A 26,107-nucleotide genomic window follows, 5' to 3' on the forward strand; every position below is an offset into this window, starting at 1 on the left:
ATATAAATTCAGTCCCACTTTTGTATATGAATGCAGCCCCACTTTTGTATATAAATGCAGCCCCACTTTTGTATATAAATGCAGCCCCACTTTTGTTTATGAATGCAGCCCCACTTTTGTATATGAATGCAGTCCCACTTTTGTATATAAATGCAGTCCCACGTTTGTATATGAATGCAGTCCCACTTTTGTCTATGAATGCAGTCCCACTTTTGTATATGAATGCAGCCCCACTTTTGTATATACCTGTAAATGCAGTCCCACTTTTGTATATAAATGCAGTCCCACTTTTGTATATAAATGCAGCCCCACTTTTGTATATAAATGCAGCCCCACTTCTGTATATGAATGCAGCCCCACTTTTGTCTATGAATGCAGCCCCACATATGATAACGGCAGCCTGAGTTTTGTGTTGGGGAGGATGCTATAAATAGATTAGCAGCCTTCTGAACTTTCAAACGATCAGCTCTGAAAGTCCCTACCTATGAGAAGAGGGGGTGTGTGCCTTTCCTCCAATCAGCTGCCTTGGCTATATGCCCAGGCTTCACTCCAGTGCTAACCAGGTTAGAGATTATCTCCCAACACAATGTGCACTTTATAAACAGTATAGAAAGATGAAGACAGCAGATATCAATGTAAAACTCACGTAGGGAGATTTGTTTCATCTCTGTGTATCATCTGAGGCTGTTCACTTCACTTGGCTACATGTGAGGGTTTACATCCACTTTAAGGCCCTTTCACTGCCAACCTTGAAGTATAACTAAAGGCTTACTTTAGTTTTGCATATATTGGAGAGGGATTAGAACACCTGTCAGTGTTTTTTGCTTTCTGTGTCCCCATTAGGGAGATTCACACCATCTATTTGTCCTGTTTACCATTATTAACAAAAGTGAAAGTAAAAGAAAATCCCAAATGTTGGGTTGTCCCCTGAAAAGTAGTAGAAAAGTAGAAAAGCAAGTTTCACAAGCCCAGTTCTGCACCTAAAGGGACACATCTCTGCTAAATTCTGCACCCACCCCTTCTCAGCTCAAGCAACTTCTATAATCTGATGTCCTCTAAGTGATTTCCAAGGTTTGTTACCATCTATTAAAGAGGAACGCTGCTTGCTATTTCACCATCCCTGGGGAAATGCCATTTCTCACCCAAAGAAGTATCTGTGTAGTCACACCTCTACTGTGCACCAATGTAAGGGCCCCATCAAGCCGGCAGAAGGGTCTTTGCCTTATTCTGTGACTGGTTCTTTTTGACACATTATCTCATCAAACTTTTCAGAGCGTTAAACCCTCATTTAGACTGAGAGTTTAATTGGGACTTGACAATCAGTAAAAGTACTTTAGAAAACCCATCACTGACCTCTGTAACTGCAGGGGTGCTGACCCAGAACAAGCATGAGGGGTTGATTAACTAAAACTGGAGAGGACAGAATCTGGTGCAGCTCTGCATAGAAACCAATCGGCTTCCAGGTTTTATTGTCAAAGCTTAACCAAACAAGCTGAAGTTAGAAGCTGATTGGTTACTATGTACAGCTGCACCCGATTCAGATTCTGAGTGAACCAGTTTTAGTACATCTCCCCCATGAGTGTCAGAACTCTGCATCTCTATGGGCCAGATCCTCAAAAGGGATACGCCGGCGTAACTGCTGTTACGCCGTCGTATCCCTGTTTCTAACTATGGAACTGATCCACAGAATCAGTTTTCCATAGTTAGGCAGAAGATCCGGCATGTGTAAGGGACTTACACTGCCGGATCTTAGGATGCAGTACCGCATCCGCCGCTGGGGGCATTTTGTGTCGAAATGCCGCCTCGGGTATGCAAATTAGCACTTACGGAGATCCATGAAGCTTTTCAGCTTCGTTTTTTCTCCGTAAGTTTTAGTTTGCAAACGCAAAATTAGGGCTGCTTTTACAAAGTGTAAACTGTTTACACCATGTAAAAGCAGACCCTTCTGTCCAGCGACGCGATTTTTTTTCGCGCCGTATCTTTTTTTTTCCCGACGCAACTTTATTGACCCGTCGCAATCCACAAAGCTCGGCGTAACGTAATTTCGCGCTATGCACGTCGGGAAAATGACGTCACGAGCATGCGCAGTACGGCCGGCGCGGGAGCGCGCCTAATTTAAATGGGAATCGCCCCCATGAAAATAGGAACGCCTTGCGCCGGCGGAATTTAAGTTACACAGCCAAAAATTTCTAGGTAAGTGCTTTGTGGATCGGACACTTAGGTAGAAATTTTAAGGCAGTGTAACTTAAATGGGAAAAATTAAGTTGCGCCGGATCTTTGTGGATTACCCCCTATAATTCCAGTCAGCTTCTCAGACGGCCCTGAAGTCAAAGCATCAGAATGACAGCCAGGGAGATAGCAATTAAAAAAAAAAAAAAGGTTAGTAATGGCAGGCCCCATTAATCTTTTCTGACATCCCCTGAAAAAAATATTTTTTCATCAGTATTGTATTCTATTTACTTCACACTCTGTATCACATCTGGATCCGTTTTACAACAAATTGCTGACTGGGGAAATCCTCTGACTAATAATGACATTCAGATTCTAGCTGGAGATCTGACTTGAAGCTTAATGGCCATGTCGCAGTTAGAGGATTTCCTCTTTAACTGATTTACAAACCATCCCTTGACTTGCAGTTTTTTCCTTCACTCTGAACACCAGAAACCATAAAATGAGACAATAAAAAGTTGACAATAAAAAGTTGACAGAGGTTGTGCACTGCCAAAACATTTTTTTGTTTTCATTTCATTCTTTTTTTTTTTTTTGGGGGGGGGTGGGTCATTTGTTAAATTCGTAAATTTGTAAATTAGAAAATTGCTAACTTCGAAAAAATTGAAAATCCGAAAATTCGAAAGAACATCCTAAAATTCTAAAGAATAACTAATAATAACTAACTATTAAATTATAGGTATTGGAATTTCCTTTTAAATTTGGCTGTTATGCCTAGCACACACGACCGGGATTCCCGACGGGAAAAGGATCGTCGGAAATCCCGAGGGGAAAACTGAGAACCTGCTCTCTACTTTTCCCCCGTACAGACGATCGGTTTTCCCTTCGGGAAAACTCAGACGAGAGCTTTTCCTCGGGAATCCCGACCGTGTTTATGCTCCATCTGAGTTTTTCCCTACAGGAAAACTGGCAAAAATTCCCGGTTCTGCTACACACGGCCGGGATTTCAGATGGGAAAAAGTCCGCTGGGAATCCTGGTTCTCTTTTTTTTGTCCAGTGAGTTTGGCTGTTTTCCCATTGGAAACTGCAAAGGAGCATACACACGGCCAGGATTCCCGGCCAAAAGCTTTCCTCGCAGTTTTCCCGTCAGAAAACCTGGTCGTGTGTACGGGGCATAAGTGAACGTAACAGATACAAATTTATCAGAATGGAATCGAATGGATCAGAACGAATTAATAATAAATAATAATAAAAATAATACGTTTTTATTATTATTATTATTGTTATTTTTAATATTAATTTGTTACATTCCATTTGTTTAGATACGGCATTCGTTATTTTGGATAATTCGTAAGATTGGATAAATTCATATTTGTTACGCTCACAGCCAAATTTTAAAGGAAATTCCAATACCTATAATTTAATAGTTAGCAATAGTTTTGCACAGAGCAGCCTGATCCTCCTGTTCTCGGGTCCCATGCTGGCGCTCCTGGCCCCTCCCTCCTGCCGGGTGCCAAGCAGGCGTGCTCCCAGTCCATGGCTCTTTGTGTCCATTCACATATGGAGCTGTGGCTCAGCCCCACCCCCTCTGTCTCCTGATAGGCTCTTTGGCTGTGATTAACAGCAGTGGGAGCCAATGGCTCACTCTGCTGCAAAAAGCCAAACAGGAGTGCGAGTTCCGGAGAACTGAGGTTCTTGTGGACATCGCTGGATCGAGATGGGGTTTAGGTCAGGGGTCAAGTCCTGGGGAAAAAAGTGTGGGAACTCCCACCCAAGATACACTCCCCCACCAACAAAAAAAAAAATGATACGCTCATATGCATAATTACTAAACCGTATGTTTTTTTTCCCCCGATCCACTGTACCTTAGTAATCCTTTATGTTACTGGCCTCTTCCTGTATATGGATTCATCGAGTAGTGTGCGGGTATTCCCTCACTTCCTCGATGCCGCAATGTCTGCTGGGAGCTTTTGTCATTGTTCCCAGGAGACATTGCGGAGGTCTGCCATGAGTTATCGCGGGATTTAGAAAGAAGCAAGTTCGCCTAAGGTTCGCCTGCTCCTGACAGTGACTCAAGCTGGGCATCGCCGCTTAGTGAAGGCTTGGCTCGGGCGGCTCGGCTGCTCTAGTCCTGCAAAGGGAACTGAGTTCCTGCTGTGAAAAAAGTGCAGGAACTCCGTTCCCATGAGTTCCCGCAGGACTTGAGCCCTGGTTTAGGTAAGTATTAGGGGGCTTAGGGGGGTGGCTGCACATAGAATGCACGAAGGTAAAAATCCATGTGCCTTTACAACCACTTTAAGGCCCGAATTCACGTAGAAGCGCGTATCTTTGTGCGGGCGTAACGTATCCTATTTACGTTACGCCTCCGCAACTTAGGCAGGCAAGTGCAGTATTCTCAAAGCACTTGCTCCATAAGTTGCGGCGGCGTAGCGTAAATAGGCCGGTGTAAGCCCGCCTAATTCAAATGTGGAAGATGTGGGCATGTGTTATGTAAATGTTATGTGACCCCACGTAAATGACGTTTTTTACGAACGGCGCATGCGCCGTCCGTGGACATATCCCAGTGTGCATTGCTCCAAAGTACGCCGCAAGGACGTATTTGTTTCGACGTGAACGTAAATTACGTCCAGCCCCATTTATGAACGACTTACGCAAACGACGTAAATTTTTCAAAATTCGACGCGGGAACGACGTCCATACTTAACATTGGTACGCCGTAGGTACGCCTCATATAGCAGGGGTAACTTTACGCCGAGAAAAGCCTAGCGTAAACGGCGTATCTGTACTGCATCGGCCGGACGTACGTTCGTGAATTTGCGTATCTAGCTGATTTACATATTTCTAGGCGTAAATCAGTGTACACGCCCCTAGCGGCCAGCGTAAATATGCAGTTAAGATACGACGGCGTAAGAGACTTACGCCGGTCGGATCTAATACAAATCTATGCGTAACTGATTCTAAGAATCAGGCGCATAGATACGACGGCGTATCTGGAGATACGCCGGCGTAACTCGTACGAGAATCCGGGCCTAAGTCTCTTCAATACACCATCTGTAATCCATCCATTGCCAGCAATCGCAAGCCGTCTGCTACTTTTAAGGCAATACAAACAAAGCAGTCTGGTGCATCTAATTTCTAGCAATGTCTGTGAGATCCGTCTGGAAAACTGTCCACACATGTCCTGCTCTGTGTCTTTTTGCCCGAGTACATTCATATTTCCCAGACCCAACATGTGGAGTAAAAATGTCGGATTTAGTCACTTTGCCCCTAGGCACCAGAGATGGGAGAGTCTGCTTGGCACGGCACCTGAGCACATAGCAATGCAGCCAAGGCTGTGATATGAATCTCCAATAAAGTCCTGACTTCGCTCCATAAAACAATGAAGAAGACACAGACTGTATTTGGGTGAGTTCTTTATTTTTAAAGTCCAATGTCACTTACATTTACACCTGCTCATTTTTTAGGCTGTACCATATTTACAATAGAATTTTAATCTGATGTTATTTTAAAGGCTTGCTCCACTCAGAACTGAAATGAACAAATTATGCTCGCAATCCAAGCTTTTACTGTATTTGTATTTCTGTCCATTCATTTCCGAGGTTTACACAGCTCTGCCACACAGCACAATTCATCTACCAAGGCAGAAGATTTGATTTTTTTTCTGCTGAAATTAAGTTACATTTACATTTAACCCTCCCCCAGGCTGTGATTGGACAGTGAAGAAGAAGAAGCAGACTCACAAGCACTCTGTTATACTTACCCACTCTGTGTTCTTGGGTCCCTCTTCAGTGATCCTGGCCCCTCCCTCCTGTTGAGTGCCCCCATAGCAAGCAGCTTGCTGTGGGGGCACCCGACCCGCAGCTCTATGTATCCATTCAGATACGGAGATCCACCAAGGCCCCCCCCTCTCCTCATTGGCTAACTGAGTTTGAGTGACAGCAGCGGGAGCTGTTGGCACCTCTGTTGTGTCTCAGCCAATCAGGAGGGAGAGTCCCGGACGACCGAGGCATGTGAGGGGCTGAGGGAGGCTGCTGCACACAGAAGGCTTTTTATCTTAATGCATAGAATGAACTGTCAATGACAGCTGTGAGCTGTATGAGAGACATGCTCTCTGCTCAGAGACCTGCTGGGGAGGCAGGTGGCATTGATCGATGAGCACTGATAGGAGGCACTAATGGGCACTGAGGTGGGATTGATGGGCACTGATAGGCTGCACTAATGAGCACTGAAAGGCAGCACTGATGGGTGGCACTGATGGGCAGCATTAATAAACACTGATAGGCAGCATTGATGGGCACTGATAGTTGGCACTGATGCTGATAGGTGGCATTGATGAGCACTGATAAGTGACATTGATGGTGACACTGATGGGCATTGAGTACTGATAGGCAGAGTTGATGGGCACTGATAGTTGGCACTGAAATGCAGCACTAATAGGCAGGATTGATGAGCACTGATAGGCGCCACTGATAGGCAGCATTAATGGGCACTAATAGGCAGCATTGATGAGCACTGATAAGTGGCACTAATAGACTGCACTGCTGATAACCAGCAAGTCTGTTTACATGTGATCAACTGAGGGCTGCTGTGATAGCGATGGATGCACGTCCCAGGGGGCACGCGGGAAGCAGTGTTCTGGGAGGATGTCCATGGCCACCCTCCCAAAATTGGAAGCCTGGGGCTCAGATGGAAGGGTGGGTTTCATGCACCGGGTCCCTGAAGGTTCTAGTTACGCCTCTGACCAGAGAGCTCCGAGGGCCACATCAGAGGGCTCCGAGGGCCACATCAGAGAGCTCCGAGGGCCACATCAGAGAGCTCCGAGGGCCAAAAGTTGAGCACCCCTGTCCGATATCAACAAGATGGATTTTAATTTCAATTAATTTTTCATTGAATGCAATGAATACAGCAAAAGCCTGTACAGACATAGGCCCAGATTCTCAAAAGAGATACGACGGCGTATCTCCAGATACGCCGTCGTATCTCTGAGTCTGAGCCGTCATATCTATGCTCCTGATTCTTAGAATTAGTTACGCATAGATTTGTATTAGATCCGACCGGCAATAAGTCTCTTACCCCATTGGATCTTAACTGTATATTTACGCTGGCCGCTAGGGGCGTGTACGCTGATTTACGCCTAGAAATATGTAAATCAGCTAGATACGCAAATTCATGAACGTACGCCCGGCCGACGCAGTACAGATACGCCGTTTACGTTAGCCTTTTCCCGGCGTAAAGTTACCCCTGCTATATGAGGCATACATGCGGCGTACCAATGTTAAGTATGGACGTCGTTCCCGCGTTGAATTTTTTAAATTTTACGTTGTTTGCGTAATTCGTCCGTGAATGGGGCTGGACGTAATTTACATTCACGTCGAAACCAATACGTCCATGCGGCGTACACACTGGGATATGTCCACGGACAGCGCATGCGCCGTTCGTAAAAAAGCGTCATTTACGTGGGGTCACATAACATTTACATAACACACGCCCACATCTTCCACATTTGAATTAGGCAGGCTTACGCCGGCCTATTTACGCTACGCCGCCGCAACTTACTGAGCAAGTGCTTTGAGAATACTGCACTTGCCCGTCTAAGTTGCGGAGGCGTAACGTAAATAGGATACGTTACGCCCGCTCAAAGATACGCCGCTGTACATGAATCTGGGCCATAATGTAATAGGGTAAGTAAGTTGCTGATTTACTTGTCCAGTATTAGATTTGTCAGATAGGTGGAATCCTTACGGGAGAAATATGAGATCATTGGTGATGTACGTACAGAGATATATAAAAGAGGAGGGCGATTCCGGAGAGATGGAATTCTTGTTTAGAAGAGAGAATATAAAACCAAGTTTCTGATCTTTTGATGAAAGCTGGCATGCTTACTAAAGCTTGTGTAAACTGACTCCAGTCTCACAAAGCATTTACCACATCACAGCACACCTTTCAACACCTCTAGTAATGTATATACATCACAACATTGCCAGGAAGAGAGCGAGCGAGGTGATTTTATTTTTCTGTTTTCAGAACGTTTGCTTGATTTTCTAATGGTTAGTGGGATCAAATCATTTTTTGTTTTTGATAGAAATGGTGAAAAAACTAGAAGGAACAGGATGGAACAAACCAAATTTTAAGGTTAAAACTAGGGTTGTCCCGATACCACTTTTTTGAGACCGAGTACAAGTACCGATACTTTTTTTCAAGTACTCGCCGATACCAAATACCGATACTTTTTTTTTAATGTCATGTGACAGTATTTTTTTTTTTTACACAATTTTTATTTTTTTACAGTGATTTTTTTTTAGGGGGGGGGGTAGTGGATTGTCAGTGTGTGTGTTTTTTTTCTATTATTAATTATTATTATTATTATTATTATTATTATTATTTACAATTTTTTTTTTTTATTATTTATTGCAATTTTTTTTCTTTTTTTTTTTAATTAGCCTTGTTGTTGGGCTTTGGTGAGATATCAGCGGTCTCAACAGACCTCTGACATCTCCCCTTTAAGACAGAGAAAGGGACTAGGGACACAGATTCCCAAGTCCCTTTCTCAGCTGCACTGGAAATGAATGGATAGGAGGTCAGAGGCTCCTATCCATTCATAAACTGAAGCATCATAAACACAGTTTACAATGCTCAGTCATATGAATGGACAGAGTCAGTGATCACTGACTCTGTTCATTCAGAAAAGGTAGGAGCCGGGTTTAGCGGCCCCTACCGCCGCTCTCCATCCTGACAGAGGGGGCGGAGGAGGACATGGAGGGGGGACACAGATCACAGAGGGGGGAAGCAGCGGCACGGAGGGGGAGAGCAAAACAGAGGAGGGCAGCGGCACGGAGGGGGAGAGCAAAACAGAGGAGGGCAGTGGCACGGAGGGGGAGAGCAAAACAGAGGAGGGCAGCAGCACGGAGGGGGAGAACAGAGGACGGCAGCGGCACGGAGGGGGAGAACAGAGGACGGCAGCGGCACGGAGGGGGAGAACAGAGGACGGCAGCGGCACGGGGGGTGGAGAACAGAGGACGGCAGCGGCACGGAGGGGGAGAACATAGGACGGCAGCGGCACGGAGGGGGAGAACATAGGACGGCAGCGGCACGGAGGGGGAGAACATAGGACGGCAGCGGCACGGAGGGGGAGAACATAGGACGGCAGCGGCACGGAGGGTGGAGAACAGAGGACGGCAGCGGCACGGAGGGGGAGAACATAGGACGGCAGCGACACGGAGGGGGAGAACATAGGACGGCAGCGGCACAGAGGGGGAGAACAGAGGACGGCAGCGGCACAGGGGGGGAGAACAGAGGACGGCAGCGGCACGGAGGGGGAGAACAGAACGGCAGCAGCATGGAGGGGGGACACAGGAGCATGGAGGGAGAGTCAGGTATCGGTAAAGTATCGGAGCATTTTCCCTGAGTACAAGTACTCGGGGAAATGCTTGGTATCGGTCCCGATACCGATACTAGTATCGGTATCGGGACAACCCTAGTTAAAACAAATCTTAATGCCAAAACCCAGATTGAAACTTTGACATGTGTTAGTAAAACCGTACATATCATCACAACTGCTTTGCGTATCCAGGTGGATTGTACCATGTTTTTTAGTTATAGCGTCTACAAACTATGGAATTTCTTTGTGAGTAATGGTGGCGATTAGCAACTTATAGCGGGACTAAGATATTGCGGCGGACAAATTGGACACCTGACACTTTTGACACTTTTTTTGGGGACCAGTGACATTATTATATTATTACAGTGATCAGTGCTAAAAATATGCACTGTCACTGTACTTATGACACTGGCTGGGACGGGGTTAACATTAGGGGCGATCAAAGTTTAAACTGTGTGCCTGACCTGTGCTTTACTACTGTTGGTGAGGTGCTTTTACTAGTGGAATACATGGATCAGTGATTAGCCACGTTCAATCACGGCTCATCACAATGTAAACAGGAAGAGCTTTTGATCTGACAGACGCGAGAAGAGGAGAGCCGATCGGCAGCTCTCCTGACAGGGGGGGTATACACTGATTGTTTATCAGCGTAGCCCCCCCCCCTGCGGATTCCCACACTGGACCACCAGGGAAGCTGCCAGGACCACCAGGGAAGGGGGCAACATGTGGATGGCCAGATATGTACCCCATGGCCATTAACATATTAAAAAATATTCACAATAAATGCCAATCAGTGCCCACAAATGGGCACTGACTGGCAACATAGGCACTGACTGGCAAAAATCTAAAACAAGTGATTCCCAGCAATGCCACCATCAGTGCCACCCCTCAGTGTCCATCAGTGCCCATCCATGCCCATCAGTGCCCACCTATCAGTGCCCACCAGTGTCCATCTGTGCCACCTATCAGTGCCACCCATAAGTACCCATCAGTGCCGCCTATGAGTGCCTATCAGTGCCGCCTATGAGTGCCTATCAGTGCCGCATACCAGTGCCGCCTATGAGTGCCCATCAGTGCCGCCTATCAGTGCCACCTCATTGGTGCCCATCAGTGCCGCCTTATCAGTGCCCATCAGTGCAGCCATATCAGTGCCCGTAATTGAAGAAGAAAACTTACTTATTTACAAAAAAAATTACAGAAAAAAAGAAAAACTTTATTTTTTTTAAAATTTTCGGTCTTTTTTTATTTGTTGCTCAAAAAATAAAAATCGCAGAGGTGATCAAATACCACCAAAAGAAAGCTATTTGTGTGGAACAAAATGATAAAAAAATTGTTTGGGTACAGTATAGCATGACCGCGCAATTGGCATTCAAATTACGACAGCGATGAAAGCTGAAAATTGGCTTGGGCAGGAAGGTGCTTAAGTGCCTGGTATTGAAGTGGTTAATGATTACTACATTTTTTTTGTCAGCAATTCAATTTTTTAAAAGATCTGATTCATTTTTAATAAAATTCACTCTATTGAACATATCTAGAGTGTCAATGTTTTCTCCAAAGTGTACTTTTTGATTAAATACGAATGCATACCAACTGTTAGATAAAATGTAATTGATAGTATTATGTGGATGTACAGTAAGTGTACCTGCGTGTAAATTCACTTTGTAATTGTAAAAAAAATAAAAAAACTCAACAGGCTGGTACATGCAGCAATACGTCTTTCAGATGTCAGCGAAGCCCTTATTTAGGCTTCCTACAGAAGAATACTTCACTGGAAAACTTTAAATAATTCCATGGAACTGCTAATTTTCTATTCCATGTAACCAAGGTAAATTCTCAAAAACCTAAACAGTAACACAGATGCCGGTTCTATGTACAATATGTAGACTGTCTCTTGCAAGCAAAATCAGACTTGGGCTCACTCACATATCCAGGGGCGTAACTAGAAATCACAGGGCCCCATAGCAAAATGTTGTATGGGGCCCCCCCCCCCCCCCAGAAAAAAAAAATCACGCCCACCAAAATGCCCCACATCCTTTATTTGATATCATTATAACTAAAGAGGACCTGTCACGGCTCTATACATGTATGTAGGAGTATAAAGAGGACCTGTCATGGCTCTATCCTAGTAATTAGGAACAGAGATCTCTCTCCTCCTCCAGTCAGTCCCACCCCCCCCCAGTTAGAAACACCTCCCAGGGAACACATTTAATCCCTTCCCTGACAGTGACATTTACACATTAATCAGTGCATTTTAATAGCACAGATCGCTGTATAAATGTGAATGGTCCCAAAAATGTGTCAAAAGTTTCTGACCTGTCCACCGCAATGTCGCAGTCTCACAAAAAAAAAAACAGATCACTGCCATTACTAGTAAAAAAAAATAATAATAATACAAATGCTTGAAGTGCATAATTTCTATTATTACATTGTTATATAAAATAGTTCAACTTACCATATTGCAGAATCAGTAGGAGCCCCGAGCGTGTCACTTGCCAACGTCACCTGCCTTCAGATGCGGATTGTCACTTGCCGCGTCACCAGATGCAGGGTGTCACCTGCCACACATTGCAGATTGTTACTTGCCACGATGTCACACATTGAGGATTGTCACTTGCCACACAATGCAGATTGTCACTTGCCACGACGCCACCTGTCACACATTGTCACTTGCCACAACGTCACCTGCCACACGTAGCAGATTGTCACTTGCCACATCACCTGCCACACATTGCGGATTGCCACTTGCTTTGTCCCAGAGTAAAGGCAGGCAGCAGAGAGATAATGTAATCTCTCTGCTGCCCGCACAGTGGGGACAGAACTGCAATGATGCAGATGATGTCATCTCTCTGCTCCCCCGCCCACTGATTGGCAAGCAAGCCCGCTCACCCGCTGACTGTTCTCCTGTTCTGCCCGCAATGCCCAGGTGAATGGAGCGTGCTGGCAGAACAGGTGGAGCGGGCTGGCTGGCGGGTGGGCGTCAATTTGCCTCACAGTGGAGCGCGGAGCGGGCAGAACGGGCTGGCAACAATTTGTCTCACAGTGCAGCGGGGAGTGGAGCGGGCTGGCGGAAATTTGCCCCTCAGTGCAGGCAGGGCCGGTGCTAGGCAATTTGGCGCCCTAGGCAAGACCAGCTACGTGCGTCCCCCCCCCCAAAGAAAATGTCCCTGCATCCATCATATGTAATGTGCACCAGTAAATTTAAGGGGGTGGGGTGGTATGAAGATTACAGGGGGTGGTAGGAAGATGACAGGGGTGGGTGGTAGGGAGCTGACAAGTGTGGGTGGCAGGAAGAAGACAGGGAGGATGGAGATGACAGGGGTGGGTGGTAGGAAGCTGACAGGGAGAATGGAGATGACAGGGGTGGGTGGTAGGGAGCTGACAAGTGTGGGTGGTAGGAAGCTGACAAGGGTGGGTGGCAGGAAGAAGACAGGGAGGATGGAGATGACAGGGGTGGGTGGTAGGGAGGATGGAGATGACAGGGGTGGGTGGTAGGGAGGATGGAGATGACAGGGGTGGGTGGTAGGGAGGATGGAGATGACAGGGGTGGGTGGTAGGGAGGTGACAGGGAGGATGGAGATGACAGGGGTGGGTGGTAGGGAGGTGACAGGGAGGATGGAGATGACAGGGGTGGGTGGTAGGGAGGTGACAGGGAGGATGGAGATGACAGGGGTGGGTGGTAGGGAGGTGACAGGGAGGATGGAGATGACAGGGGTGGGTGGTAGGGAGGTGACAGGGAGGATGGAGATGACAGGGGTGGGTGGTAGGGAGGTGACAGGGAGGATGGAGATGACAGGGGTGGGTGGTAGGGAGGTGACGGGGAGGATGGAGATGACAGGGGTGGGTGGTAGGGAGGTGACAGGGAGGATGGAGATGACAGGGGTGGGTGGTAGGGAGGTGACGGGGAGGATGGAGATGACAGGGGTGATAAAATGTATGAAAGGCCTCAGAGGTAGGATGGTGGGATCATCATGCTCCTCGTCATCCCCCTGTTCCTGGCACCCCACTGAGATGCCAGGAACAGGGGGATGACGAGAAGCATGATGATGACAGGAGACAGTAGGTGGCATCACCATTGCAAGCCAAGCCCCCCCCCCCAATTATCATCAAAAAAACATCAGGTCCCCCTCACTTAGCCTGTGCTGTGACCCACGTCTCACGGCGGTCATATGTCGTCTCACGATGCTCCCCCACTGGGTTCTGGCGCGCTGATACATGTCCCGCCCTCCTCCTCCTCTAGACCAGCTTGTGTGACAGACAGCACACTGGCTCTATCACACGAGCTAGTCTTCTCTAGGAGGAGGAGGGCGGGACATTTATCACAGCGCGGCGCACTCTGTTTTTAAATCCTCCGCAGTCCGCACTCAGCAAAGCCGTACAAAAGAGCCACATGCGGCTCCGGAGCCGCACTAGACACTCAGCGGCGGCGCGGCAGCGAAAAAAAAAAAAAAAAAAAAAACTCGGTCATTTCCTTACCCTGCTCACCGGGCCCCACTCGGCTGCGGGCCCCATAGCGCCCGCGTGGGTTGCTATGGCGGTAGTTCCGCCACTGCACATATCCATGCACACTTGCACACAGTTATGCACATTCACGTGAGCGAGCACAGTCATGAATGTCTATTACTTGGAGCTGTTCATCTTTCTTCAGTGCAGTGCAACCGGCCTCCGTGATTCTCAGCCTGGGCCTCACCATGCAGGCACCTCCAGCCTCGCAAACCCTTTGATAAAACAATGAGTTTACATGTCCTTGTTGTGCTGTTTCAAAGAAAGAACAAAGATACCCTTATCTGTACCCTTTTGACCACCTGAATACCAGCATGGACATTCTCCTTCATTACCAGGCCATTTCTCAGTTTTCAATGTCATAGTCAGGGCCGCCATCAGGAATCTTGGGGCCCCTTACACAGCTTCAGGCATGGGCCCCCTGGAGCACTGGAGCATTGAACCGGGGGGGGGGGGGGGTTGCTGCCGCCTGAAATTGAGAAGTGGGGGGGCTGCCGCGAATTGAGAAGAAAATATATATTTAAAAAAATTATAAAAAAAAAGGAGGGTAGCCATCCGGGGCCCTGGAGACCTCTGGGCCCTTTAATAAAAAATAAATAAAAAAAAATATATAAAAAAAATAAACATTTATAAAAAATACATAAAAAAAGGAGGGGTTGCCCTCCGGGGCCCTGGGGACCTCTGGGTCTTTTAATAAAAAAATAAAATATAAAAATATAAACAAAAAAACAAAAATAAACATTTATAAAAAAAAAAGGGGGGGGGTTGCCACATGGGGCCCTGGGGACTTTAATAAAAACATATATATATATATAAAAAAAAATATATATATATATATATATATATGTAGCATGACCACGCAATTGTCATTTAAACAGCGACAACGCAGAAAGTTGAAAATTGGCTTGGGCAGGAAGGGGTGTAAGTGCCTGGTATTGAAGTGGTTAAGTAAACACTAAACTGTATGGCACAATACCTACATTTCTCCATACCCAGGGGCGTTGCTAGCTCCTGGAACCCAAAGGGTTTTCTACTGAGTGCCACAGGTTCCCTGTGCGATAATTGTTGCTGCCATCCAAAGAATGAGCCTGTAAACAAATAGGCCCTGATTCACATACAACGGCGCATATATATGCCGGCGTAGCGCATTAAATATACGCTACGCTGACGTAGCGCAGAGTGGCGAGCACAGTATTTACAAAGCAAATGTGCCCAACGTTGAGCCGGCGTAACGTAAATTCGTCAGCGTAAGCCGGCCTAATTCAAAGTAGGTGGAAGTGGGCGTGATCCATTTAAATGAAGCGTGACCCCATGCAAATGAAGGGCCGAACGAACGGCGCATTCGCCGTCCCGTGGACGCAACCCAGTGCGCATGCTCAGAATCACGTCGGAAATACTCCATAAGACACGTCGAATCACTGCCTACGACGTGAACGTAACCTACGCCCAGCCCTATTCACATACTACTACGTAAACTACGTAAAATACGACGGCTGTTCCCTGGTCCATACCTTAACACGACTTACGTAAACCGTGTTTATGAATGCGCCGGGCGCAAGTACGTTCATGAATCAGCATATCTCCCTCATTTGCACATTCGAATCGTAAATCAATGGGAGCGCCCCTTGCGGCCAGCGTAAAAATGCGCCCAAGATACGATGGCGTAGGAAACTTACGTTGATCGGATGAAGCCTAATTTCAGGCGTATCTAGTTCTATGGGCGCATAGATACGACGGCGCACATTTACACTTACGCGGCGTATCTCGAGATACGTCGGCGTAAGTGTTTTGTGAATCCGGGCCATACATACTTTGTTTTTCTTCAGTTGTTATTTTTTTTTCTATCTTGTATATCCATTTCCACATCTTCACCAGTAGGTATATCTTGCCATACAACCCCTTATTATTAAAGGATCGCTAAAGGAATTTTTTTATTGTTCGTTTTTGCTTTGAAGTTGCTGTAATGCTGCTCTGATCTCCACACTTCCTGGTTGTCTGTTTCCTTATAACCACAGTACTGGGAGCTTTTCACGGAGGTCTAAGCTGTCATTACTGTGTGTCTAAAACTTAACAGAACCAATCAGATTCATTTTAAAAACAAAACACTGCCCTGGATTTGTTTGTTTTTGTTCTGTGTGTCTCTCTAGTTCACAGGAACATGAAACCAGTTTAAAAGTGAAACTAACCTGCAGGCACATTATAGGATTGATTTTTATCTATTTGTAATATTTTTTAAAAGGAATCAGTTAACTTTTATGTCTCTATACCCTGTAAACAGTCATTTCAGCAAAAAAAATGTTTTCCTTTAGTGACCCTTTAATTAATTACTGGATGCCTAAAATTACCTGCATTGGTTGTTTATTTTATTTATTTTTCATTTTTTTTTTACAGGCAAGGTTGCCTGTATTTGATGCTCTTAACCAGTAAACTTTTCAAAAAGACCTCTAAGGCCTTGTACACACGATCGGACAAAACCGATGAGAATGGTCCGACGGACCGTTTTCATCGGTTCACCGCTGAAGTGGCCTGATGGTCTGATGTGTGTACACACCATCAGTTCAAAATCCGATCGGGTCAGAACGCGGTGACGTAAAACACAACGATGTGCTGAAAAAAACGAAGTTCAATGCTTCCAAGCATGCGTCGACTTGATTCTGAGCATGCGCAGGTTTTGAACCAATGCTTTTCTGTACTAACCATAGGTTTGGTCCGATCGGGCAGCGGTCCATCGGTTCGGTTTTGAAGCATGTTTTAAAATTTTGGACCGAAGGAAAACAGACCGATGGGCTATACACACGGTCGGTTTGAACCGATGAAACTGAACCTCGGTCCATTCTCATCGGTTTTGTACGACCGTGTGTACGGGGCCTTACTGGCAGGAAACTTGTTCTCCTTAATATTAGCTGCATTTGATGCTCTTAACCAATAAACGCTTCAAATAGACCTCCAAGTTATATGAACTTTTGTACTAGGAACTCCTCAATATCCACCGCAAAGTTTAATGTGCTTTGTCACAATCAGAGAGGTAGCAGCCTAGGACCATAACAAGGTCCACATACGCTATACCTTCATCACAGATCAAACCGCACTTTCGGTCCAGGGCTATTGCACACATCAGACACCTGTTTCAATAGAAGCTTTCTAAGCTTGCAGTGTTAACTTCAGAAATAAATTGTAAGGGAATACGTAGCGTGGAGAGGTGTTTGTGGGGTCCCTCTGAGCCCAAGTTGCCCTTTCCCCTTTTTTACCATCACCTACTCTACTAATTTGTGGTGATTATCTTCTTTCTCTACCTTATAAACCATTTCACACCAAAAAAATTCCATATGCCAAATTCCCCCAACATACAATGATGTGTGCCCTAGCTATGCCTTATTTTACATTCCATTTAGTCTAAGATTACTTTGTACGATTTATATTGACATTTGATTTTGTTGTTTCCTACTTTAAACAGAAAATGAATGTCTCTTCACCATAAGCCATAACTAGATGCCTAGGGGAAATCACTTGTAATGTGACTCGCTACAAGCTTAGTACTACCCTGCAGGAGCCGCTGGTAATTTGGGCCTATTTCCTCCACTAATAGCATGCTCAGCCAGCAGGGCTGGACTGTGACAGAAATTTGGCCCTGGACTTCATCCAGACTGGCCCACTTTGACAGGTCTCTCCCATGGCGGCTGGACAACTCCTGCACCTCCCCCCGCCACCCAAGCCCCCTCTCCCCCTTCACTAGTCGTTCTACATTATTAGAGTAGAACGGCTGGTACTGGTACTCTTATAGGCAATACCAGTGGGGAAGCTAGACATTATTTCACCCGGGGCAAAGAATCAGTTCGGTGCCCTCCCTTATGGGACAAGTTTAGGCAGAAGTGAAAAACTCCCAGGCCATAGCTGTTGAGTCAGCTGTCTGTCCCCTCCCCCATGCTCCTCTGTCATCCCCCCTGCTCCTCTGGTCCTCCCCCTGCTTCATTGTTCCCCCCAGGTGAGCGCTGCAGGGAGGGGGAGGAGGTGAGCGCTGCAGGAAGGGAGAGACAGAGGAGCAGAGGGGGGCGGCGTTCCGCTGTCACTGAAGCCAGCCCACTGAGCCATCAGCCCACCGGGAAACTCCCTGTAGTCCCAATGGGCAGTCCACCCCTGTCAGCCAGGCACATGGCATTTTCAGCATCCAGTCTAGGGGTTTCTTTTTAGGGTTTTATTTTACAGGAACTTGGATAGGGATGGAGAGCATGGGATACCCTGAACTGTAGAACTGGAGGACTTGCTATGCTTCTGTCTACTCTGTACAACATGTAGGCTGTATTTCACAACCTTATGCACTATACTGTTTCTTGGCTGACTTGTACAGCTCCTTGCTGTATTGCACAGCTCCTGGCTGTGCAATACATGGCTCTTGGCTGCACTTGCTTGCAAGTTAAAGCATCACATAGTCACTTCCCAACTGTGTAGCAGGATCAAGTACTTACTCAGTCCCAGAATAAGGAAGCTTTCTCACACCTGCTCTCCTGGCTCTATTCAGGCTGTGATCCAGGCTCTCTTTGGTAGGCCCCCAGCTAAGCCTAGCAGGGACCTCGATGTCTCCAAAAGAAATGCTCAGGCTTCTCCTCTCTAGCTCTCTCTCGGCCCCAAAGGCAGAGCCCCCAGCGCAGGGTGTCTCCTTTACATGGCTGGACCCTGGAACTCTGCACTCTATTGGCAGGCCTCAGAACATGTATAGGCTCTCCAGCCACCTACTGGACATGCCTCTTCAGGGATTGGAGTTCCATAAATATTCAGGCTGCCTGTTCTGTTCTCCCTCCCACTATACTTTTAGAGATCTTGTGAAGACAGGGATAAGTAGCAGAACAGCAGCCTGACACGGAACAGCCCAAAGCAATCTAACCCGGCTCCAATGATTACAGAGGGGCTAACTAAATTAGCCTAGCAGCCTACTCTAAACTAGGAGTATCCAAAGCATTTTTAAAGTCCCTACTAACTGATTAATCTAATCAAATTCCTACCATTACTTAACTCTCACCAATGGATATGTAACTTTGAGGAAGTCTCCACACGTTTAGTATGTGAACCATGGCTCAGTTTGACAAGGTATTATGATAATGCAATGAACATGTATACCTCTGTCAAAATCTCCTCTGTTTTATAAACATGATCCCCTTCTCTTGGAGGCCTGCATGTTATCTACATTGTACATCTACTGATCTGGTATGTACATACCATTAGGAAATGTGTAGCCTATACATGGAATGTACAGCAAGTATGCAATCTGCAGAAAGGATTCATAATCTTAGCATATTTTATTTAGACAATACACAGTGAGAAGACAGCTTAGTGCAAGCTGGATGTGGGTTATATTTTTGTGTTAGTGTATTGGTAGGGTGTTGTGCAAATAAAGAGGAGAGACTTTTACTAATGCACACGATCAGAATTTCCGACAACAAATGTTCAATGGGAACTTGTTGTCTGAAATTCTGACCGTATGTAGGCTCCATCGGACAATTGCTGTCGGAGTTTCCGACAACAAAAATTTGAGAGCTGGGTCTCAAATTTTCCGACAACAAGTTTTGTTGTGGGAAATTCCGATCGTGTGTACACAATTCTGATGCTCAAAATTCCACGCATGCTTGGAATCAAGCAAGAAGAGCCGCCCTGCCTATTGAACTTCATTTTTCTTGGCTCACCGCGTTCTTGACATTCGGAATTTCCGACAACATTTGTGTGACTGTGTGTATGCAAGATAAGTTTGAGTCAACATCCGTCGGAAAAAAATCCACGGTTTTGTTGTCGGATTGTCCGATCGTCTGTACGTGGCATAAGAGTGTTATTATTGGCAAATTATGCACAATTGATAATAGTGTATATCTTGGCCAGGAGTCTCCAAATTTCTCAGTGCGAGGTTGCGGGCCGAAGAAATTCCAAATAAACATGAGCCATTATTAAAGATCAAATACAAATAAATTCAGCCTGCATCCTTCTCAACAGAGTCCTCCCTTACATTAGGGTCCCCAATCAGTGTCCCTCCTTACATTTGGGTCTCCACCAATGTACCTGCTAACATTAGAGTCCCCATCAGTGTTCCACCTTACATTAGAGACCCATTGAGTGTCCCACCATACATTGGAGACCCCACAAGAGCCCCCCTTACATGAGGTTCCCCATCACTTCCCTAACTTCCCTAAGTCACCTCTTACATAAGGGTCCTCATCAGAGTCATTATTTAAAGGTTCCCATGAGAGTCCTCCCTTACTGTTTGGGGAAGTGGAGGAGCAGAGACACTGCACATCAGCTTTTAGGGGGAGGCAGACTCTGCTCATCATCAGCGGGGCAGATAAAACATTATAGTGGGCCATGGGCTGTACTTTGGTGGTCACTGCTCTCATTTGTTTTCTGTGTAATCTGCTCAGTCATTTAAATGAGCTGCTGTACCAGGACTCAAGTCCTGCGGGAACGTGTGGGAATGGAGTTCCTGCACTTTTTTCACAGCCGAAACTCAGTTCCCTTTGCAGGACTAGAGCAGCTGAGCCGCCCGAGCCAATCCTTCACTAATCGGCGATGCCCAGCTCGAGTCACTGTCAGGGGCAGGCGAACCTTAGTAATCCTTTATGTTACTGGCCGCTTCCTGTATATGGATTCATCGGGTAGTGTGCGGGTATTCCGTCACTTCCTCGATCGAGGAAGTGACGGAATACCCGCACACTACCCGATGATTCCATATACAGGAAGCGGCCAGTAGCATAAAGGATTACTAAGGTACAGTGGATCGGGGGAAAAAAACACGCGGTTTAGTAATTATGCAGATGAGCGTATCATTTTTTTTTGGGTGGATCTTGGGTGGGAGTTCCCACACTTTTTTCCCCAGGACTTGACCCCTGTGCTGTACCCACAAGAAACGTGGAGATAGAAGTCCCAAACCCTTTTTTAAATTGAGCCACACCTAACTCCATTAGTAGAAGAAGACAATCCGCAACTCCATACATGCTCTTAAACATCTTCAAATTTATTGATACTCCATAAAACACACTTGTGGTACAGCAGATGTTGATGTTGCAGGTGCTGATGGGTGGAGGTGCCATTAAGAATTTATGGCTTCCCTCGTTTCTGCTAAATTGCAACACATTTCAGTGTGGGTCAGGAGTGGGCGCAATTATGCATGCATTCCCGTGTGAACCTAGGCTAAATGAAAATGTACCCAATAGGTACACAGACAAAAATAAAATTCAGACTGAGGTTCTTACCTTCTCCGCTCTATCCAAAATTAAATAAATTAATGTGAGATTATCAATGAAAAGAAAATATCAATTTTAAAAAATGGGAATGTCTGACTTCACAAAAGCAGTCATAATGTTTGAAGGACACTGAGAAAGAAAGAACTAACTTCCCAGGAATGAAAGTCATTTGGGAGATAGGCAGTCGCCATTATAACCACCAACATTTTTTCTTTACTGGTGTGTCTCTTTAATAAAAGTCTTGTAGAATCATCTTTCCAGGAAGGTTCCATTGAAAGAATAAGTGAAAGGTAACCTCTCCATGCATGCAGGAAATCCATTAGCTTTTCATCTGTATATCTTTAAGATCAGCCCAGAATGTTCCACCCTGTCAGGCTCTTTATTCTCAGTTAGTTCAGAGTTATCGGTTGACAAATGCGCTAATAGGCTCTGTATCTGTGATCATGGACAAGTATCGGCTAAATCACTTGTTCTACAGCTTGTTTTCCGAAAGAAGGAACACTGTGGGAAGTCTGCAAATTAGAGGTCCCACAAGGATCGAATAGAAAAGCCAACGGAACTTTCAGTTTAAATCAAATACAGTCAGGGGCAACAATTTCTTCACATTTCTTTTCTTAAGTCCTTGTTTTCACTTGTGTTGGCCTCTGCAATGCATGTAAACTAGGCCTTAGAAAGCCTGTGCTTAAACCCTGTTCTCTCTGTAGAGGTCCCACATGCCCCCTGTTGAGTTAGAGCAGTGGTTCTCAACTTGGGGGTCAAATGAGGATTTGCCAGGGGTCCCCAAAACCTGGGCTTAACGGCATAGCTGGGAGGCAGAGACTAGAGGTCAGCTGACTAGTGAGGAATGTGAAGTGGGAGGGGCTGGAGGAGACCCTATCTGACGATTTCAGCATAGGTGTCACTGCTACGAGAAACCACAAAGTTGGAGACACAGTGAGTAACACTACCTGGTATTAGAGTTGCCTTTAAAAGTCCCCACTACAGTTCTCAGATCAGCAGATGACCTTGATCAAGAGCACCTAAGTTGGCTGATCCCAAATCCCCAGCAGCACTGCCACTGATCCCAACTCCCCACCAGCATTGCCACTGATCCCATACTCCCCACCAGGGAGTAAGAGAAGGAATAAAAATAGAGAATACATGGAAGGGAGAGGAAAAGAGGGGGAGAAACAAAGAAAAAGGGAGAGAAAGAATAAGAGAAAGAATAAGAAAGACGTCTAGAGAGGGATGGGGATAACAAACAATAAATTAGGATAGAGAGAGATAAAAGTGAAAAAAAAGGAGAACAAAGAGTGGTACATCCTAAAATGTACTATAAGGGGTTTTAATATTGTACGAGTAGAAGGGACTCAGGGAATGCTAAATGTCCGTGGGTTACTCAATTACTTGTCTTGCCTTGGGTGCCAAAAACCCACGATAGGAAAATAATTTTACCGTTAGGGGTCCCCACAACTTGGGAAATTTTATCAAGGGGGCACGGCACTAGACAGGTTGAGAACCACTGAGTTAGAGCTAGAGCTCTCCAATCAGAGGACAGAATGAGCTTTGCTGACTAGTTTGACTCATAAGGGGGTGTGTCAATCCACTGCTACCATACAGGAACGGGGGTACTTCTCTGATAAGCTTTTCTACTCTGTTGTGGCTGCTTTCTAAATACAGTGCGCTGAGCCAAGCCTGTGGGAGAATGAAGAGAGGAGAGAAGACCTGCAGTCAAGTACAATGCTGGATCCATACAGGACTCAGATAAGTATATGTGGGGGTTAGGGGGGTATAGACACTGAAGGTAAAAAACCTTATGAATTTAGAACCACTTTGACTGCTCATTTAGTCTAAGGGACAGTAAGAGTAGTTTTTTTTTTTTTTTACCTGATCTCTTCCGTTCCAGCAGTGTGTAGGCAGATACAGTCTACTTTCTCCACGACAGGTGACACTCTTCCGCTGTGGCACTGTTGTTAAAGAGGAAGTCCAGAAGAACAGGGTTCCTCTATGGTTTTCTTGGTCACTTAGGGAGCTATACTATTGGCTGCTGCCATTCTATGTAACTCTGTCTTGGATCAGATGACATGGCTCCCCAAATCATCACAGACTGTGGAAAATGTTGCATTTTATTTGGAAATCAAGGACTCAGAGTCTGGAGGAAGAGTGGAGAGGCATGGAATCCAAGTTGCATGAAGTCCAGTGTGAAGTTTCCGCAGTCAGTGATGATTTGGGGAGCCATGTCATCTCCTGGTGTTGGTCCACTTTGTTTTAACAAATCCTAAGTCAGCGCAGCCCTCAACCAGGAAATTCTAGAGCACTTCATGCTTCCCTCTGCTGACCAGCTTTATAGAGATGCTGATTTCATTTTCCAGCAGGACTTGGCACCTGCCCACACTGCCAAAAGTACCAATACCTGGATTAATGTTTATGGTATCACTGTGCTTGATTGGCTAGCAACCTTACCTGACCTAAACCCCATAGAGAATCTGGGGGGTATTGTCAAGAGGAAGATGAGACACCAGACCCAACAATGCAGACAAGCTGAAAGCCACTATTAAAGCAACCTGGGCTTCCATAACACCTCAGCAGTGCCACAGGCTGATCGCCTCCATGCCGTGTCGCATTGACGCAGTAATTCATGCAAAAGTTGCCCCGAACAAGTATTGACTGCATATTATACTGTACATGGACATACTTTTCAGTAAAAAGAGCTTCTGCGCCACCACACAAATATAAAAGATGAGGGTAAAAAACAAAAAATGCTGCTTAATCTGAATAAGTAAATAAATAATTATGAACCTCAAGTGGATGTGATAAAAAATGATGATCAGCGCATAAATTAAATCTATTTAATTTATGCACTGATCATCATTTTTTATCACATACTTTTCAGTAAGCCAACATTTCTGTATTAAAGAGCCTTTTTTTATTCGTCTTATTTAAAATTCTACTTTTCTGAGATACTGAATTTGGGTTTTCACTAGCTGTAAGCCATAATCATTAAAATAAAAGAAAGAAATTATTGAAATATATCACTCAATAAATAAATTCATTTTTTGATGATATTCTAATTTTATGAGAGTGCACCTGTATATACTGTATATATTATTTATATTGATGTTGAACCCACTGGTGCTGATATATAAGAAAAAATACCGTATTTATCAGCGTATAACACGCACCGGCGTATAACACGCACCCCAAGCTCAGAAGGGAAGTTTAAGGAAAAAAATGTTTAGGAGGGAAGTTTAAGGGAAAAAAAACTTACATTTTAAATTCCCATCAATGCAGCCTTATCAGTGTCCATCTGCTGTCTTGCCCAGCATCCATCTGCAGCCTTGTCCAGCATCCAACTGCAGCCTTGTCCAGCATCCATCTGCAGCCTTGCACAGAGTCCATCTGCAGCCTTATAAGTGTCCATCTGCAGCCTTAGAAGTGTCCATCTGCCCAAAATTGCAGCATTATGTATTTTTAAATTTAGCGCCGCCGAGATACACAGAGCTGGATTTCCTGTGTATTCGGCTCCTCTCTGCTCCTCTCTCAGTCCTTCCCAGTCCCGCCCCTTGGCCTGGCTCCTATGACGGACACAACAGCGGTTCAATAGCGAGACATAAAGGCTAGGAGGCGGGAAAGGGCATGACTGCGAGCGGAGCAGAGCCTAGCCGAGTACACAGTACACTCGGCTCAGCACGGTCTATGTCGACGGCGCTCCTATTGCCCTCAGAGACAGTGGGGATCGGCATATAATGCCGCGTACACACAATCGTTTTTTGGCATGAAAAAAAACATAATTTTTCAGCATGTCCAAAAAACGACGTTTTTCCAACTTCATCATTAAAAACGATGTTGTCCACACACCATCGTGTTTGAAAAATGATGAACAAAGCGCGGTGACGTACAACACGTACGACGGCACTCTAAAGGGGAAGTTCTATTCACCTTTGGGCTGCTTTAGCTGATTCCTTGTTAGTAAAAGACGATTTGCGCTTTTTTGTCTGTTACAGCGTGATGAATGTGCTTACTCCATTATGAATGGTAGTTTTACCTGAACGAGCGCTCCCATCTCATAACTTGATTCTGGGCATGCGCGGGTTTAAAACGTTGTTTTTGCCCATGCACGATTCCCGAGGATCACGGCTGTTCTCTCTTTCTTAAACAGACACCTACAGTACGTCTCTAACACAAGAACTATGCACTCAACATTTTTGCTTGTTTCTTTGTATTTCAAAACAAACACTTAAGCCCTGTACACGCGATCAGTTTGTCCGATGAAAACGCATGCTCAGAAGCATTGAACTTCATTTTTTTCAGCACGTCGTAGTGTTTTACGTCACCGCGTTTTGGCACGGTCGGATTTTTGACTGATGGTGTGTAGGCAAGACTGATATAAGTCAGCTTCATTGGATATCCAACGAAAAAATGCATCGGATTAGATTCCATCAGATATCCAATCGTGTGTACAAGGCTTTAGTCTATACAAGATGTGTTAAAAGTACAATATTGATTAACTTTCCAATTAGGAGAATATTTCCAAAAAAATTTAAGATAATACCAAAGGTTGTCACAGATCTTAAAACATAAAGTGGAAATAAACCCATTAATTTAATTGTTTCCTGAAGAGTTACATTCAAGGCATGCAATGAATAATAACTGTAAAGCCTCGTACACACGGCCGAGGAACTCGACGTGCCAAACACATCGAGTTCCTCGGCCAGTTCAGCCCTGAAGCCGCCGAGGAGCTCGGCGGGACGAGAGCTCCCATAGAACAACGAGGAAATAGAGAACATGTTCTCTATTTCCTCGCCGAGCTCCTCGTCGGCTTCCTCGGCCGAAAGTGTACACACGACCAGTTTCCTAGGCA

Source organism: Rana temporaria, chromosome 6 (assembly GCF_905171775.1).
Source record: "Rana temporaria chromosome 6, aRanTem1.1, whole genome shotgun sequence".
NCBI classification, from domain to species: domain Eukaryota; kingdom Metazoa; phylum Chordata; class Amphibia; order Anura; family Ranidae; genus Rana; species Rana temporaria.